A 10,501-nucleotide genomic window follows, 5' to 3' on the forward strand; every position below is an offset into this window, starting at 1 on the left:
TAGTGTATATGTTCATGTACTACTACTTATAAGTATACTTCTTTTTACCTGTACATGTCATACCACGTATTATGTACTACTACTTTATGTAACGTTGTATACTACTTCGTATGTGTACACATGTATGTGCACTTACGTGTATGGACACATGTCTACACATATGTTACTCATTGTATATGTTCATGTACTAGTACTTCTAAGTATACTACTTTTTATCTGTACATGTATATACTACGTATTATATACTACTACTTCATATGTGTACACATGTATGTGCACTTAGGTGTATATACACATGTCTACACATATGTTACTTATTGTACATATTCATACAGTATTACTTATAAGTATACTACTTTTTACCTGTACATGTCATACCACGTATTATATGCTACTACTTTATGTAGCATTATATACTACTTCATATGTGTATACATATATATGTACGTACATATATGTACACATGTCTATACTGCATACTGCTATGTAAATCTAATGTCATAAAAGTATGTACACACAAATATGCTACCTATGGTATGTATCATCATATTACTATAATACTTCCAAGTGTAAATTACATTTTACCCAAACACGTATATTCTACGTGTTACATATTACACATATGTGTACGTATGTGTGCGTAGAGTATGTAGTTTCTGCGCGAAGGCATTTCTGTCGGCACTTGTGTACACAACGGCGCCGAAACCTAATCGATGAACCGGCAGCTCTTCTAAAATAATAAATACCGCGTGCGATTGTTTACATGACGTGATTCAATGTAATTTCATACGATTGAACATCGAATTCGACCTTTGTTATGACTTAGACATCGAATTGATACTATTACTCGCGTCAACAATTCTGCTGTCCATTGAATTCGTGATGAATAATATTTCTTTCATTCTTTTTTCTGTTTTTTACTTGGGTGTGTATAGGTAGACTGACAATGAGACGTTAAGTAAAAAGAGAACAGTTGATTGAAGAATAAATTCATGGAATTTATGTGCATTGTCTCAAACTTTATATTCTTGGGTTCTTATGTTAATAAAGTTTGCAATGTCTAAATCAATTTACTTCTAGTCTTCAAATCTTTCAATGTCTGTATAGATGAATACTTAAATCTATAAGTAAACAAGTACTCAAATACCCAAATTCTCAAATACCCAAATCAAGTACCCACATCCCAAAGTAGCAGAATCCTCAAATACCTAAGTACCTAAGTGCCCAAATTCCTAAGTACTCAAATACCTAAATGCCCAAATCTATAAGTATCCAAATTCTCAGGTACCCCAGTCCCTAACTATCTAAATTCCTACCTATCCAAATCTACAAATTCCCAGATCTCTAATGTTCCAAATCCTTAAAACCCCAAATCTACAAATTCCCGAATTCCTAAATCCCCAAATCTTTTATGTCCCAAATCCCTAAAATCCCAAATCAACAAATCCCCAAATCCCCAAATTCCTAATGTCCCAAATCCCTAAAGCCCCCAATATACAAATCCCCAAATCCCTAAAATCCCAAATCTACAAATTCCCAAATCCCTAAATACCAAATCTACAAATCCCCAAATCCCCAAATCCCTAAATACCCAAATCTACAAATTCCCAAATCCCTAAAATCCCAAATCTACAAATCCCCAAATCCCTAATGTCCCAAATCCCTAAAGCCCCAAATCCCTAATGTCCCAAATCCCTAAAGCCCCAAATTTACAAATTCCCAGATCTCTAATGTCCCAAATCTTTAAAATCCCAAATCTACAAATTCCCAAATTCCTAAATCCCCAAATCCCTAATGTCCCAAATCCCTAAAGCCCCCAATATACAAATCCCCAAATCCCTAAAATCCCAAATCTACAAATTCCCAAATCCCTAAATACCAAATCTACAAATCCCCAAATCCCTAAATACCCAAATCTACAATTCCCCAAATCCCTAATGTCCCAAATCCCTAAAGCCCCAAATTTACAAATTCCCAGATCTCTAATGTCCCAAATCTTTAAAATCCCAAATCTACAAATTCCCAAATTCCTAAATCCCCAAATCCCTAATGTCCCAAATCCCTAAAGCCCCAAATCTACAAATCCCCAAATCTCTAAATCCCCAAATCCCTAAAACCCTAAATCTACAAATCCCCAAATCCCTAAATCTGCAAATCCCCAATTCCTAAATTCCCAAATCCCTAATCTCCCAAACTCCTAACCACCCAACCCCCCACACAAATTCAATCATATCAACAACTCCAAATCCCCAAATCACCAAATCCTCCTTAAAGACCACATGTCCTCAGCATACGCTTTGGAAAGATGCCCAGCGACTCCGCGAATTATAAACAGCTTAATAACCGGCCACCCTAATCGCAACACCAGCAATCACGAGCGATTAAAATCGAGTGATGTTCATTTGCGGAGATAACCACGGTCTCGATTCTTAACGACAGAACGGCAATATATCACGGTACATGAACACGCCAGTAAATTGATTTCCTGCACGATGAAAGTACACTGTGGAGTGTAAAGTGTAGAGCGTAATCACGCAAGCTCTTTGTGATCCGTTACGTGCATTCCAACCATCATTCTTAAAATTGGAACCTTCTTTCATCGACCATTTTTCTTCTCGATATATTGCGTGAAGTCTATTGTCGCATTGAGAGATGCGGTGAGTACTGCCATTTTAAGACTTGGAGGAGGCTGATCTTGACTCTGTTAACCCTTTGCACTCCACAGTTTTTATTACCTATCAAATTTCTATATTACCAAATTTCTACATTGATAAATTTCTACATTGACAAATTTCTACATTAACAGATTTCTACATTGACAAATTTCTACACTGACAAATTTCTACATTGACAGATTTCTAAATTTCCACATTTCTACATTGACAGATTTCTAAATTTCCAAATTTCTACACTGACAAATTTCTACATTGACAGATTTCTAAATTTCCAAATTTCTACACTGACAAATTTCTACATTGACAGATTTCTAAATTTCCAAATTTCTACACTGACAAATTTCTACATTGACAGATTTCTAAATTTCCAAATTTCTACATTGACAGATTTCTAAATTTCCAAATTTCTACACTGACAAATTTCTACATTGACAGATTTCTAAATTTCCAAATTTCTACACTGACAAATTTCTACATTGACAAATTTCTAAATTTCCAAATTTCTACATTGACAGATTTCTAAATTTCCAAATTTCTACACTGACAAATTTCTACACTGACAAATTTCTAAATTACCAAATTTCTACATTTCCAAATTTCTAAACGACCAACTTTCAAAATTAGCAACTTCCCATATTGCCAATAACTCCAAGAAAGGAATTCTCAATAAAATAGCAACTAATTTATTTATCTGTATAAGATCCAGTAAAAATGTCGAGCCACATTGGACCTATGTCCAGCATCTCTCAGTAACTCCTATGAGTGCAAAGGGTTAAGATGACTGTGGGTCATAAATGTCCCCACTGCACAAGGCGTCATTATAGCAATACTTGCTTAGAAAGAAAACAGAGACCACTTTTGATCCATTAGTTACAGACACCGAAAAGTGGGTTATATCGAACATTCGCTACAAAAACAATGGCGATTGCCATAAAAACCGATGGAGCTCTAAATTTAAACGTCCACGCTGGTAAAGTAATTCCACGTACAGCAAAATATTAATTGTACTAGTAACTGTACTTAATAAAATAGTAATTCATGTACTGTAAAACGTCACCTGTAATGACACCATTATGATAACATTATGATACAATTATTAAATTATATGAATTATGTGAAAAGTTATTGAGACTTAAAGACGCCATTGATGCTGATGAAGACGCCATGTTTGATGTCGTTGACAACAGTGACGAGTGCAGTCGCCATGAAACGTGTTAGCGCATAAGACACCATATGGCAATGTGACAACATAAGACTTCTCGTTGGTAGGATCCGATACGTAAAGATCAAAGGGACCGTTTGGGAGACTGTCATGTCGGTTGCAATGTACAACGGATCATCCGCTGATTACTACCTATTCCGTAAGGAGATGAATTATTTAGAGCCGAAATTGCGAGCTGCGCTTATGGGGACATTAGCGAAACTTTGGAGGCTTTGATTCTGGGGATTTGGGAGTTTGAGAGATTTAGGGTGGAGAATTTGGGGGATTAGAGAAGTTAGGGAAATTGGGGAAATTGGGGAAATTAGGGAAATTGGGGAAATTGGGGAAATTGGGGAAATTAAGGAAATTAAGGAAATTAGGGAAATTGGGGGTTTAAGGAAGTGGAGATTTTGGGATTTGGGAATTTAGCGAGTTGGGAATTTAGAGAGTTGGGAATTTAGCGAGTTGGGAATTTAGCGAGTTGGAAATTTAGCGAGTTGGGAATTTAGAGAGTTGAGAATTTAGTGAGTTGGGAATTTAGCGAGTTGGGAATTTAGGGAGTTGGGTATTTAGCGAGTTGGGAATTTAGCGAGTTGGGAATTTAGCGAGTTGGAAATTTAGCGAGTTGGGAATTTAGAGAGTTGGGAATTTAGTGAGTTGGGAATTTAGCGAGTTGGGAATTTAGGAAGTTGGGTATTTAGCGAGTTGGGAATTTAGCGAGTTGGAAATTTAGCGGTTTGGGAATTTAGCGAGTTGGGAATTTAGCGAGTTGGGAATTTAGCGAGTTGGGAATTTAGGGAGTTGGGTATTTAGCGAGTTGGGAATTTAGCGAGTTGGAAATTTAGCGAGTTGGGAAATTAGAGACTTGGGAAATTAGCGAGTTAGGAATTAGCGAGTTGGGAATTTAGCGAGTTGGAAATTTAGCGAGTTGGGAAATTAGAGAGTTGGGAAATTAGCGAGTTAGGAATTTAGTGACTTGGAAACTTAGCGGTTTGGGAATTTAGCGAGTTGGGAAGCTATCGAAGTGAGAAGTTATCAAGTTGAAAAGTGAAAAATAGAATAATTCAAAAATTTAAGAGATTGCGAATTTGGGAATTTAGCAACTTAAGTAGTTGAGAATTTAAAAAGCTGCTAATTTAGCTAGTCAGGAATTTAACAAGTTGGGAAATTATAGAATTCAGAAATCTAGAAGTTTAGAAATTTGTTAATTAAGGAAGTTGGAAATTTAATTAAATGAAAATGTATAAAGTTACTAATTTATCAATTTGAGAATTGAAGAAATGCACCCTATATCTTCAAAATATAAAATTGTTGACCTATCATATTATGTCACTTTTCGATCGCTCCAGGCCCGAGTTATTATGTACGAAATATCATTATACATAAAAGCTCACGTTGCGTGACAAGATTACGTTAGAAAATCCTGTTGGGAACGATAGTATATTAAATCACGTACTATGAAACTCGATGATGTCTAATTTCTATAAGTGTTTAACCCTCAAAGGGCCTATTAAAAACATTCTCAAACCATACCTGTCTTTTCACCCTCAATTTAAATATTCATTATAAACAAAGCTAATTTCAATCTGTAAACCTATTTCTCCTTTTTACCATCGTTTTAACTACGAAACCTTAAAGGGAGCATTTTCAGAATATATCTTATTAACGTACCAAGACATATCTTACCGAAAAGGTAAAGGCTGAAGCAAGAAAATGATGTGCCTTGTATGGAGAAGATGTCAGGTGGTGAAATTGGTTGGCGAATACTTAGGATTGTGTTTCAAGAAATATGCGTGGCTGGCAACAGAAAGGACGCAGATTAATAGACGTAAAACCTGCGTTTGACAAGAAAGATTGAACGCAGCCTCCCTTTCTCTCATCCCTCTATTGTGCCTTTCTTCTTTTTCCCCAAAAATTTATCTCTGGTTTAACCCTTTTGGTGTCGTACCACTTTTTCCGTCCATTGTCGTCACGGATCTGTCGTGTTCGAGTGTTATTAATCGCTTAGTCGGGGGATGAGGGATCAAGTTACATATGTTTCTTCAGGTGGATAATGATGTCGGGACGGAAGAGGGGTGAGTTGGATGCGATTGGAAGTATAGGTAAATTTTGGAGACTTTTTTGGGAGGACAGGAATTTTTGGATTTGAAGATTTTTGTAGCTTTACATTGAGATGTGGAGACAGATTTTTATATTTTTAGATTTGGAAGTTTTCAAGTTTCAAAACTGTCAAATTTACAAATTCAAGAATTGTTCAGTTCTCACATTTCCTAATTCCACATTATCCAATTCCCTAATTTACCAATTTTCACATTCCCCAAATTCCTAATGATCCAATTCCCACATTCCTCAATTCCACATTCCCCACTTCCCACATTCCCCAATTCCCACATTCCCCAATTCCCACATTCCCCAATTCCACATTCCCCAATTCCATCATACGCCAATTCCATCATACCCCAATTCCACATTCCTCGATTCCCTAATCCCCCAATTCCCACATTTCCCAATTCCACACTTCCCCAATTCCCACATTCCCCAATTCCCACATTCCCCAATTCCCACATTCCCTAATTCCCACATTCCCCAATTCCACATTCCCCAATTCCATCATACGCCAATTCCATCATACCCCAATTCCACATTCCTCGATTCCCAAATCCCCCAATTCCCAACTTCCCCCATTCCAAAATCCCCCAATTTCTAAATCCCCCAATTCCTAAATCTCCCAATTTCCAAAACCCCCAATTCCCAACTCCCCCAATTTCCAAATCCCCCAAATTCCCAAATCCCCCGACTCCCAAATCCCCCGATTCCCAAATCCCCCGATTCCCAACTCCCCCAATTTCCAAATCCCCCAAATTCCCAAATCCCCCGATTCCCAAATCCCCCAATTCCCAACTTCCCCCATTCCCAAATCCCCCAATTCCTAAATCCTCCAATTCCCAAATCCTCCAATTCCTAAATCCCCCAATTTCCAAATCCCCCGATTCCCAAATCCCCCAATTCCCAACTTCCCCCATTCCCAAATCCCCCAAATTCCCAAATCCCCAATTCCCAAATCTCCCAATTCCCAAATCCCCCAATTTCCAAAACCCCCAATTCCCAAATCCCCCAATTCCCACCTCCCCCAACTTAACCTAACCCTCCGATACTTCCTGAAGAAGTAGATAGCCAATTTCTATAATCCTCATGTGCCTCACATTGACCGCAACCCAAATCTCTCGGCGCTGTACTGGAAGGAATCGAACTAACGTTTGATAAACTCGACGAATATTTTATCGTTTTAAACCATGTAACCTAACAAGGACAAAAGGAATGTTTAATCTGTGTAGGCAGTAATTCCAACGCAGCGCAATGGTTGTCAGTTAATCGAGGACCGACTATAGAAGTAGCAGCATGTAGACTATAAATCGTAAATGTACTTTCGTGCCTGTCATGTGCTTTGGCCAGGTATCGGCTATTGATTTATGTTACGAAGATAAAGATAGAGTATTGTTTGCCGGTACCCATTGGAAATTGAAAACAATAAAAGGGAAGTGTGTATTTCGAGGAAAATCGACACCGTTCATTTGCGGTGCGCTTTACAGTTCGCAGGATATCCGTTGAGAGGAGATACGCTCGGACGCAGGTATTTCATTATTTTATTTCGAATTTTTTGGTAGGAGGATTTGGAGAGTGTTTGGAGATTTGTGTTGAGGAAGGAGATGGAATTTTTTAGTGGTGGCTTTAATTTTCGGAATGCTTGAAAAATTCTCAAGGTACTAAGTTTCTATATTTTCCAATTCTAAATTTTTCAGTTGCAACATTCTACAATTCCAACATTTCCCAATTCCATCATTCCCCTATTCCATTATTCCTCAATTCCATTATTCACCAATTCCCACATTTCCCTATTCCCACATTCCCCAATTCCCACATTGTTCAATTACCACATTCCCCAATTCCATCATTCCCCTATTCCATCATTCCCCAATTCCCACATTTCCAGTTCCCACATTCCCCAATTCCATCATTCCCCTATTCCATCATTCCCCAATTCCCACATTTCCAGTTCCCACATTCCCCAATTCCATCATTCCCCTATTCCATCATTCCCCTATTCCATCATTCCCCAATTCCCACATTTCCAGTTCCCACATTCCCCAATTCCCACATTCCCCAATTCCCTCATTCCCTAATTCCTACATTGTCCCATTCCCACATTCCCCAATTCCCACATTCCCCAATTCCCACATTCCCCAATTCCCATATTCCCCAATTCCCACATTCCCCAATTCCCACATTCCCCAATTCCCATATTCCCCAATTCCCACATTCCCCAATTCCCACATTCCCCAATTCCCACATTCCCCAATTCCCACATTGTCCAATACCCACATTGTCCAATTCCCACATTGTCCAATTCCCACATTGTCCAATACCCACATTGTCCAATTCCCACATTGTCCAATTCCCACATTGTCCAATTCCCACATTCCCCAATTCCCACATTCCCCAATTCCCACATTCCCCAATTCCCACATTCCCCAATTCCCACATTGTCCAATTCCCACATTGTCCCCTTCCATAATTATAATTGCAACCATAATTCAATCAAAAAAACAATTTTCCTAATATTACACATATATTTTTATACTCACACAAAAATTGCAATTTATATTAAAAATTGCAACGCAACCTCAATTAATAAAATCATACAATGAACCCAATAAAATTTCCAACCCTAAATTATAGTATAAATAATTTGATCAATTAAAATAAAATATTGAATAAAATGAATATATAATATTAATTACCTGTACGTTCATATAAAATTGATTAAGGCAATAGGACTTGAAGTATCAATATTAAATAATAAATTTTAATTGATCGAATGTGCATGGATATAGGATATTGTTTGATGTCTTACTTTTTGGAAAATTCGCCAGAGTCGTTGAAATCACCACTGAATATCAATGAAACAATCACTGGACACCAGCGAACAAAAGAGAGGAGAACTGAAAACGAAGGAACCGAAAGAAAATGGAGAACGGTGAAAACGAACCGAAGCCGCGGACGTTCTCCACGTGACTAACAAAACTGGCTCCTGAGCTCCTCGGCGAAAAGCAAGACAAACAGAACGCCAACCAACGCGCAAGTCTTCTGTGCTCCAATCGGGTACGGTGGCTTGCAAGAGTGTTTGTGTTTTATTCTTTAACCCTTTCGGATTTGAATGTTTAGAGTCCCATTTTCCTATGTTCAAATTATCACATTTTAAATTGACAGATACGTAAACTCACAACTGTTCAATTCCACAAACCTCTAAATACACAAGTTCTATATTACCAAATTCTCGAATGTCTAAATTCGTAAGCTACCAAATTTTTAAATGTACGGATTCCTAATTTTGTATGTTCAAATTAGTACAACCCAAATTTTCAACTTTTTGAAGTGACAGCTATTCAATTCCCTAAATCCTTGAAGACCCAAATTCTCAAAGTTTCACAGTTGTAAATCATAAAATTCCTGAGACTCCAAATTCTGAAGGACACAAATATCAAAATCCCCAAATTCATAGATCTGCAAATTCTCAAAGTGCTAACTCCCTAAATTCCCAAATCCCTATATTTGCAAATTGTCTACTCTCCCAAATTGTCCTGAACCCCAACTCTGCAACACCCAAAACTCCCAAATCCCCAAATCCTGAAATCCAGAAATCCAGAAATCTCTAAATTATCAAGGAGCCAACTCCCCAATTTCCCAAATCCCTAGATCCCCATATCCCCAAGTCCCTATATCCCTAAAATCCCAAATCTCCAAATTCCCAAATCCTGAAATCCATAAATCTCCAAATTCTCAAAGAGCCAACTCCCCAATTTCCCAAATCCCTAAATCTCTAAATCCCCATATCCCCAAGTCCCTATATCCCTAAAATCCCCAATCTCCAAATTCCCAAATCCCAAATCCATAAATCTCCAAATTCTCAAAGAGCCAACTCCCCAATTTCCCAAATCCCCATATCCCCAAATCCCTATATCCCTAAAATCCCAAATCTCCAAATTCCCAAATCCCAAATCCATAAATCTCCAAATTCCCAAAGAGCCAACTCCCCAATTTCCCAAATTCCTAAATCTCTAAATCCCCATATCCCCAAATCCCTATATCCCTAAAGTCCCAAATCTCCAAATTTGCAAATCCCAAATCCATAAATCTCCAAATTCTCAAATCTCCCAACCCCCCAAACGAAATACAATTATTAAGTTATTAAAAATAATATATTAATTAAAAATGTTTAAGTAAGATGTTACACAACATGTAGCAATAATATTCTCGCATCGGGAGATAGAAATACAGGCAGTTGTAGTGCATCGTTTGAAACCACTTGTCCTGTAATATAATGGGAACTGGAGGACCCATAAAACATGCGAATTCCCGATCGTTGACTTGTACTACTGCAGCCAGAATACATCTCTGAATTGACCCAGAAACGACCCATGGTTGACTAGCGTCTCTTGTAACGTTGCCACATCATTGTCCACTGCGTAATTGAGTTTGTCTAAATTTATTAGAGTATCCACTTTTCAAAACTGCCTATCTAAAATTATCTAATTTGATCTTAAACGTTTGACAATTTTGCTAAATA

The 10,501-nt window shown here is 37.6% G+C and overlaps 1 protein-coding gene across 1 annotated transcript in view; it reads right to left on the reverse strand.

Annotated features, from left to right (window-relative positions):
* The window catches only part of LOC100877365 (uncharacterized), a 36,597-nt gene extending 27,667 nt beyond the window's left edge, over positions 1–8,930 (reverse strand). Inside the window, exon 1 of the mRNA XM_012289958.2 lies at positions 8,789–8,930. The gene's annotated coding sequence lies outside the window, so the exon portion shown is untranslated. The remainder of the gene's footprint in view (positions 1–8,788) is intronic.
* Between the last annotated feature and the right edge of the window lie 1,571 nt (positions 8,931–10,501).

This window comes from Megachile rotundata, chromosome 16, assembly GCF_050947335.1.
Source record: "Megachile rotundata isolate GNS110a chromosome 16, iyMegRotu1, whole genome shotgun sequence".
Taxonomy (NCBI): domain Eukaryota; kingdom Metazoa; phylum Arthropoda; class Insecta; order Hymenoptera; family Megachilidae; genus Megachile; species Megachile rotundata.